Below are 7,580 nucleotides of genomic sequence, written 5' to 3'. Positions count from 1 at the left end.
AACAGCATGAGGATTTATCCGGCTGAGCCACAACACAAACAAACGCAGTCAGTAGTTTTTCATCCCTTTGTAGGACTTTGAATGTACACGTACATTTCAAGCAGATTTACATTCATTCTGACATAATTTGGACAATAATCTACTCTAATTTGATTTTAAATTTAATACAAGTCATCCACTAAATTTGAAAACAAATGGTCTTTCTTTATAGTGGAATAAATTTCTCCGCATGTCCTCACAACATAAATAAAACAAGTGCAAACACACTTCCTCTGGTTTCCATCTGCTGCCAAAATCTGTTAAAGATAATCTGCCACCTGGATTATTATTTTTTATTTATTGGTGTCATCAAACTCTAGCAGCACTGAAACATCTAAGGGCAAAAGAAATCTAGATAAATCCTTCAGAAATGTCGTCCCTTTGACACCAGCAGAGGCCACAGTGACAGCTTGTTTTCCAGGCAAAAATCTGTCATTCAGCTTCTTTTATGCCGAATCATGATATGAAGTTTGATCCTTTGTGGGCTCAGACAGTCCTTTAATTTAATTAGATTAAGATACAAGTCCTCAAATTGAATTTGCAACATGAAAATAAAAGAATTTTATTAGAGAATAGAGAAAAATTAACAATGTACTAAGCTTTGAACGCCTCACAGGGGACCATTATCTTAAAAAAGCAGAAAAACGACCATATGTAGCAGAGCTCTGATAGGTTTAGATTAGGCGGCACAGTCAAAGTCAGAAGCTAAATCAAACTGAGAATCTGTGGAAAAACTCTGAGAATGAGATAAAAGCTACTCTACATCCGTTCCGACTGAGTTGGAGTTATTCTGGGAAGAAGAATGGGAAAAATCTAGTTTTTGGATGTGCAGAACTGGGAGAGACATTCCTCCAAATAACATGAACTGCAGGATTTTGCTTTGAAGACTTTTCATATTTTCATATATATATTAAAAATAATTTTCTTTCCACCTAATGACTCTGTGCTACTTTCTGTTGATAAAATGAAGATAATAGATGCTGAGATGTTGAGTCTTATTTTACAATAAAAACTTGATCAAAACTTGATGTGTGAAGCCCTAAAAGACTTTTCAGATTCTTTGAAGTTAAATATCATTTAAGCATTACTTTAATAATTTTCTTTCCATTTCATAATTTTGCATCACTTAGTGTTGGTCTTTCACAGAAAATCCCACTGGACTTTGTGATTATAATAGAGGAAAATGTGAAAGAGTGGCAGGGATTTGAAGACTTAGTCTAAAAATCTGCTTTGGTCATTAAGTTTTTTCCCACCTTAGATCCTTGAAATTGTTTTTAAATGATTTCTCCAAACTCTTGAATGTAACGTCTTGTGATAAAATGCTGACTACTCCTCATGCTAGCCAGATGTATTCAGTGAGTATTTCTGCTGTTGGGTGCCGTGAGAAGCTGCAAGGCTTTTATTTTTTATTTATTCTGCTGAAAACAGCTGCCTGCAGCAGCTTTGAATAATGCTGAAGCAGCATCAGGAGAGAAAACAAACACATTACAGAAAACGAAGATGAAAAACAGCGAAATGTGTTCATGTAACCCAGGAGAGTTTAGGGTTTAATGGCTATTCATCAATACAAACTTCCTTCACATTATTCATATTCAGCTCTTTGGATCAACTGAAACTAATCACTGCAGCAAAACTTTTAAACAGAAACTTGAAGCGTTTAAATCCCACGGACTTAAAGGAATTATAAATTGTAACTGGAAAAATTTATATCAGAGTTTGAGAGGGTAAATCTATTTTAATTATTCCTGAGTTTAAAGTTCTTAATCTAATTTTACAACAGTTAAAAAAATAAATTAATTCTTAAAAGTAAATTATATAATTGAACAACTTTTCAGTTCCTCCAGGATTTTATAATTTTTTTGGGGCGATTTGTTTTGCAATAAAAATCAAAGTGTTTGTCGTACTAATTTGGAAAAATCTGTGATATTTGCGCTTATTTGTGACAGCAAATGCAATTTTTATTACTCACTACTTAGATCACAGAACATAATCTGACATCAGTTAAAGCTGAGGGAGCAATTTAGTACAAGTAAAGTTTTTGACAATTTTTGAGAAATATCTGCTTTAAACTCCCAATTATTAGTGCAAAAAAGTTTCTTTACTGCAAAAACAAAATCTTACAAAGTATTTTTGGTTTAGTTCCTAGTGAAAATATCTTGGTATACTTAAAAAAGACAAAACTAACTCTTAAGTAACTTTTCAGCAATAAATCTGAGCTTGTTTAGAGTCAATAATTTCTTAATATTGATGAAAAAGTTCTTGTTCTATTGGTAGATTATTTCACCTATAACAGGGGGGAAATGTCTTGTTAAAAGTGAAATATGCCAGTGAAACTAGAACATTTTAATCAATTTTAAGGAATTTACTTAAAACAACCTATATCTTGCTGAAAAGTTATTTTTGTCTTACTTCAAGTGAACTAAGATATTTGCACTAGAATAGACCAGAATTACTTGCTAAGATGTTGTGTTTTTGCATTGTTAAGTTAAAATGAAAACAATGTTTTTAGGTACAATGACTGTAAATAAGCTGCTCATGCACAGAGTGGCTTAATTAAAACAACTCTGCAAAGAAAAATGGGCCTAAATTCCCCCAAAGTCAAGTAAAATTTGTAATACCCTTAGCATCCTGCTTGGCATCTTCCATCATACTTTCTGTACAGGATTACAAATTAAGCTTTCAATCATATTTCATTGTAATCCCTTCTTGGTTGAAGAATTGTCTTTATAGAGAATCTAAAACGAAGACGCTCTCTGTCCAACACTGCTGTGCAGACTTCTCTTTACACCAGCCTGCTCACTTTACCCACGTATGAGGCTCTGCGGTGCACTGAAACGACAGAGGAGAATGAATGTTTTTATTAATTTAAAACAAGAAATTCCAGTCCACAGGGGAAGAACGCATCAAGGCTGCAAATCACTTTATATAACACAGTTATCTCTCATTTTAATGAAAGAACAGTACAGCATGAAAGGCTCTGTGAAGATGCAGCAAAACTGGGTAATCATATCCAAACAAAATATCCCAGACAATTCTGCTTCAAAGTTTACCAAAGTCTGTGTACCTCTGTAAAATTTTAATGAGAGCGAACACAGACAGTAAACTGAGAACAGAGTCACACTTTGTATAATAATGAGGCACAACAATAAACTCTAATTATTGGAGATTAACTGCTTCACTAAAATCCCTCCTCAGATCAGTTTGAAGCTCCTGCTGCCAATTCAAAGACACTTAAACTTTCATATCATAATGTGTTTGAATCCTATTCTCTGAGGGTTACTCAAGTGAAAAATATCTAATTTTATGCATTTGAAATGTGGATTTATTTCCAATTATGCATTACCAAACAGCTGAAACCAGAAGTTTACATACACCCCCTTACTGTTTGATTAATTTAGACTAAACTTGTAGATAAGTTAGGATGATCAAAAGTATTTATATTTGCTAAATGCCAGAATAATGAAAGAGTGTTTTTCACTATACGTTTGCATATAGTTCCTTAAATACACTAAAATTACCTTTCAAACTGTGCAATTTTGTTCAAATATTCCAGGGCTCTTTACAAAAGTTTACTAAATACTTTGTTCTTTCTGTATATTTTTTAAATATGGAGTAACATTTTTCAAATATTTTTAAAATTAAATTTATGAAGTATAAATTTTAAATATTTTAGAAATTTTTTTTTTAGTTTTTTAAAGGATGTAAAGTGATGTGATATATGCAAAAAATTAAAAAAAAACATTAATTTCAGGTATAATTATTAACATATTTGTAAAGGAATAATGTATTCCTGTTATGTCCACTTATGCATGTTAATAATAAATGTTTATTACTTGTTTAAAAATCACAGAAGACACAACCTCTGATGGGATTTTGCATTGCGTCATCTTAATTAATTTTTGATCTGCAAATCAATATTTTCTGCTGTTAAAACGTAATAAATAAAAAGAAAAATTACAGGTTAATTCAATTTTCACAAACTACAATAATCAATCTGCATTGTGAATGCATGACCCGCACAGACACTTTAAGAGAAAAGGTCACAAATGTGCATCAAGTTTCTGGCTCATTACAAACTTTTCCCCGACAGAATCTGCAAGCATGGAATGACCTGCAGTTTATAGATCCGATAAAACTTTTCACTAAATCAATTACAGGGAAACAAAAAACATGAGTGCCGGCACATAAGCTCACACACAGAGATCAATATCTAATCTGAAACAGCCGTCACCTTCACAGGATCTGCAGAGCAAAGCGAAACCCGGCGTGACCTTCATCCAAACGCTGAGCTCTGCCGTCTCTGACCAAAGGGAGAAATAAAAAAAAAAATAAAAAAAATTTCTTCTGCAGTGGTTTTGTGTTATTGAGTGCAGTTTGATTTCTTGACCAAAAGCATCGACAAAAAAGAAGAATGACACTTAAATTTAACTGAAACCCGAGCTGAGGTCGGGGAAACGTGATGGAGGCGAAAACAGAAATGTCTAAATGCAAAACAAAACTGAATGTATAATTTATGTTTGCATAATTAAAATGTTCTGTATAAATGTATTTAAAACCCATCCCAGGTACATTTAGGTAAACGTTTGACAGATGTTTGCTTTTAAAATTTCTCTAAATCTGTACTCAAATCATTCCTGATATTGATTATTAGAGTATTTATTGCTGTTAAAGGTTTCTATTCACATTGTAGGTAAATTTAAAAATGTAAACATTTGGTAATTAGGAGTGTTTATAGACCGTCTGTGCAGAAAATGTATGAGATGAAGTTTCCTGAAGATAATTCTTCCACAAAGGTCATACTGCGTCTTGTTTCTAGAGAAAATATCTTGGGTCACTTGAAATGATAAAACAAACTTAAAAATAACTTTTCAGCAAGATATATCAGCTTGTTTTAAGTAAATAATTCCTTAATATTGATGAAATACTAGTTCCCTTATAACAAGACATTTTATCATGTTATAAGTGAAATTATCTGCCAATGGAACTGGAACTTTATCAATATTAAGGAATTATTTACTTAAAACAAGCTGATATATCTTGCTGAAAAGTTACTTGTAATTTGGTTTTATCTTATTTAAAGTGAGCTGAGATAGTTGCACTAGAAACTAGACCAAAATTACTTGGTAAGATTTTGTGTTTTTGCTGTTATTTGTGATGAAAAGTCAAAATTTTAAGTCCTTTCATTTTTTTGTTTAGAATATCTAAGACAATATTTTGTCTTTGAAATCTGAACTTTTCCTCTTTGATTAATGCATTATAAATTTACACCCCCTTTAATTATCCTCTTTCTCTGCATAAAAAAGGTTTAATTTTAGATTTAATTCCGGTTCTTAACCTTCAAAATCAGACTGCTTGAACAAGATTACATTACTGCATTATGTTTTCCATTTATAAAGTCTGAAATTTGCATCAACTGACCTTTACAGAAGACTGGGAACAGCCAGTGAGGCTTATTTATAATTTCTATGTAAAGGTGTGTTTATTTTTTCTTTTACTTGTTCCACAATGAAGTTTTTTTTTAATTTTTATAATGACAGCCTTCTGTGATGTATGGAAGGTAATTGGGCGTCTGGTTGTGGTCAGGAAGCAGCAGGACCTGCTACTGAGGCCTAATTAATTTCCGTCAGTCTGCTCCACTGTCCACCGGACCGTAGCCTGTGTGAGGTAAATTTGATCTTCTGTACATATTTATGGTCTGTGGCGCAAAACGCACAGCAGATAAAGACAATCCGAGTCTGAGCACTGGCAGAATTAAAAACAAAACAAAACACTATTTTAAAAAACCTCAGATTTCCTTTATGGGAGAAAAGATTATAGATGGTAAAGGATTCAAAAATAAATTTAAATCATTAATTTATGTGTAAATAAAACTCTGACGCCTCCTTGTGATCCTACTGCCACCTGCAGAAACATACAGCGAAACAAGAAAAGGATCTTAATTAGCACGGCCACAGACAAACAGTTTTCCTGTGTTGGTAAGATGTTTCTCCGCTATTAGTACATAGAGCAGCACGTACACGAGCATAACGGACAGCGAATTTCCTCTTGTTTTTTAGTGTTTTTCTGCAGATAGCAGTAGCAGCATTGGGAGGAGTAACTTTTTTCTTTCTCTTGTTATGTCATAACATGATGACAGTTTTACCAAATATTTAAAAATATATTGTTTATAAAAGTTAAATAGTGCAGCTATAAGCCAACAGCCAACCTTTTCTTGCTGTAGCAACTGAAGGCAGACCATGAGATTTAAACCCTGAAATGTGACCATGGGGCCTTCGGGCTTTTGTTGATGTTCATCTGAAAGTGCATTCAGAACAATCATGAAGATTTCTCAAGTTAAACTTTAATGGGAGGTGTGCACAGAAAAAGCACCCAGACTGGAGTTTTTAAAAGAAAACATATTTTTCTTCATAAACATTAAATCATTTTCTTTTCCAGAGTTTAAACATAGATTAGACATCATCCATTACTGCACTTGTGTTAACTGCACACATGCAGGCTCTGCAAACCTAAATCTTTCTTTGAATTAAAGATAATTGTCTCTTCAGAGTAATTTTATAAGTATGAAAATCAAAATTGTTAATCAGACTGATATTTTTATTAAAGTTATCTTGACAAAGCTGCTATCAGATTCTATAACTGTTTTATTTATAGTTTCCTCTCACAAGGCAACAAGCATTTTTACCTTAAATTCGCAGGTTTTGTCTAAAATGCCATGTCTCTGCATATTTCTGTGGTGAACCAGATGAAACACTTGGCTCAGGATGGGCCATTATTGTCTTTCCTGCTCACTTGAAAAAAGAGCAGGAGGTATAGAATTGCCACTCACATTTTACGGTGTTAGTTATGACCCAACATTTGTGTTTTGTGAATAAAATCTGGCTTTATTTCATGCAAAGTGTGTTTGGGATTTACAACCCGGCACTAAAAGTGAAATATCCTTTTCTGGCCAAGTGACGATGTTAAACAATGCTGTGTTAAATACTGAAGTCACTTACAATTCAAGACTGGCTGTGCTCAAAATATCCACATAATGTTCAGTAACTGCAAAACTCAGGTGTTTGTAAATTGCAGAAAACTCACAAATTTAATAAGGAAACAAAGTAAACAAAGCTTACCTTTCAGAAAATCAGAGTTAATCTGTAAGAATTGCTTCAGCCTCTCTGCTCAGATACGATTGATTCCTTAATCCTATTTACAAAGCAAATCTCTTATTTTAAAGTGGCTCAGCTGAAAACTTTTGGGTGTGATGAACTCTGCAGCTGAAATGGATATATGATGCTCAGGAATGCAATTTCCCTCTAATTGGATGAAGCCCCTCATGGAATATTTGTGTTGCAGAATGATTGAATTGTGTGGGGATGATTGGCTTGATTCAATTTGTGCTCAGGATTGCCCCGGCAGCTCCATGTGCAGCAGCTTACGCCGGTGGTTTATGAACCGCTAAGTGACTGATCAAAAGAAAGGAGCGTGCCGCTGCCCAGCGTCTGCTAAAACACTGCCATGTCGAAAGCGTTTGAAGACAAGAGTGTGGCTTTACTGCT

General features: G+C 33.5%; 1 long non-coding RNA gene across 2 annotated transcripts; it reads right to left on the bottom strand.

Moving 5' to 3' along the window:
• Positions 1 to 2,653: 2,653 nt before the first annotated feature.
• On the bottom strand, positions 2,654 to 7,580 carry LOC103139500 (uncharacterized). Of its 2 annotated transcripts, XR_001662882.1 has the most exons (4): positions 7,155 to 7,580; positions 4,271 to 4,339; positions 3,873 to 3,943; positions 2,654 to 2,868 (listed from the first exon to the last, which is right to left on the bottom strand). It is a non-coding gene; the product is annotated as an uncharacterized LOC103139500 (long non-coding RNA). The 2 variants fall into 2 exon arrangements; XR_476409.2 differs by lacking the exon at positions 3,873 to 3,943.

The sequence above is a fragment of the Poecilia formosa genome, unplaced genomic scaffold, assembly GCF_000485575.1.
Source record: "Poecilia formosa unplaced genomic scaffold, Poecilia_formosa-5.1.2 Scaffold3, whole genome shotgun sequence".
NCBI classification, from domain to species: Eukaryota; Metazoa; Chordata; class Actinopteri; order Cyprinodontiformes; family Poeciliidae; genus Poecilia; species Poecilia formosa.
This window is presented reverse-complemented; position numbering and strand designations above follow the sequence as displayed.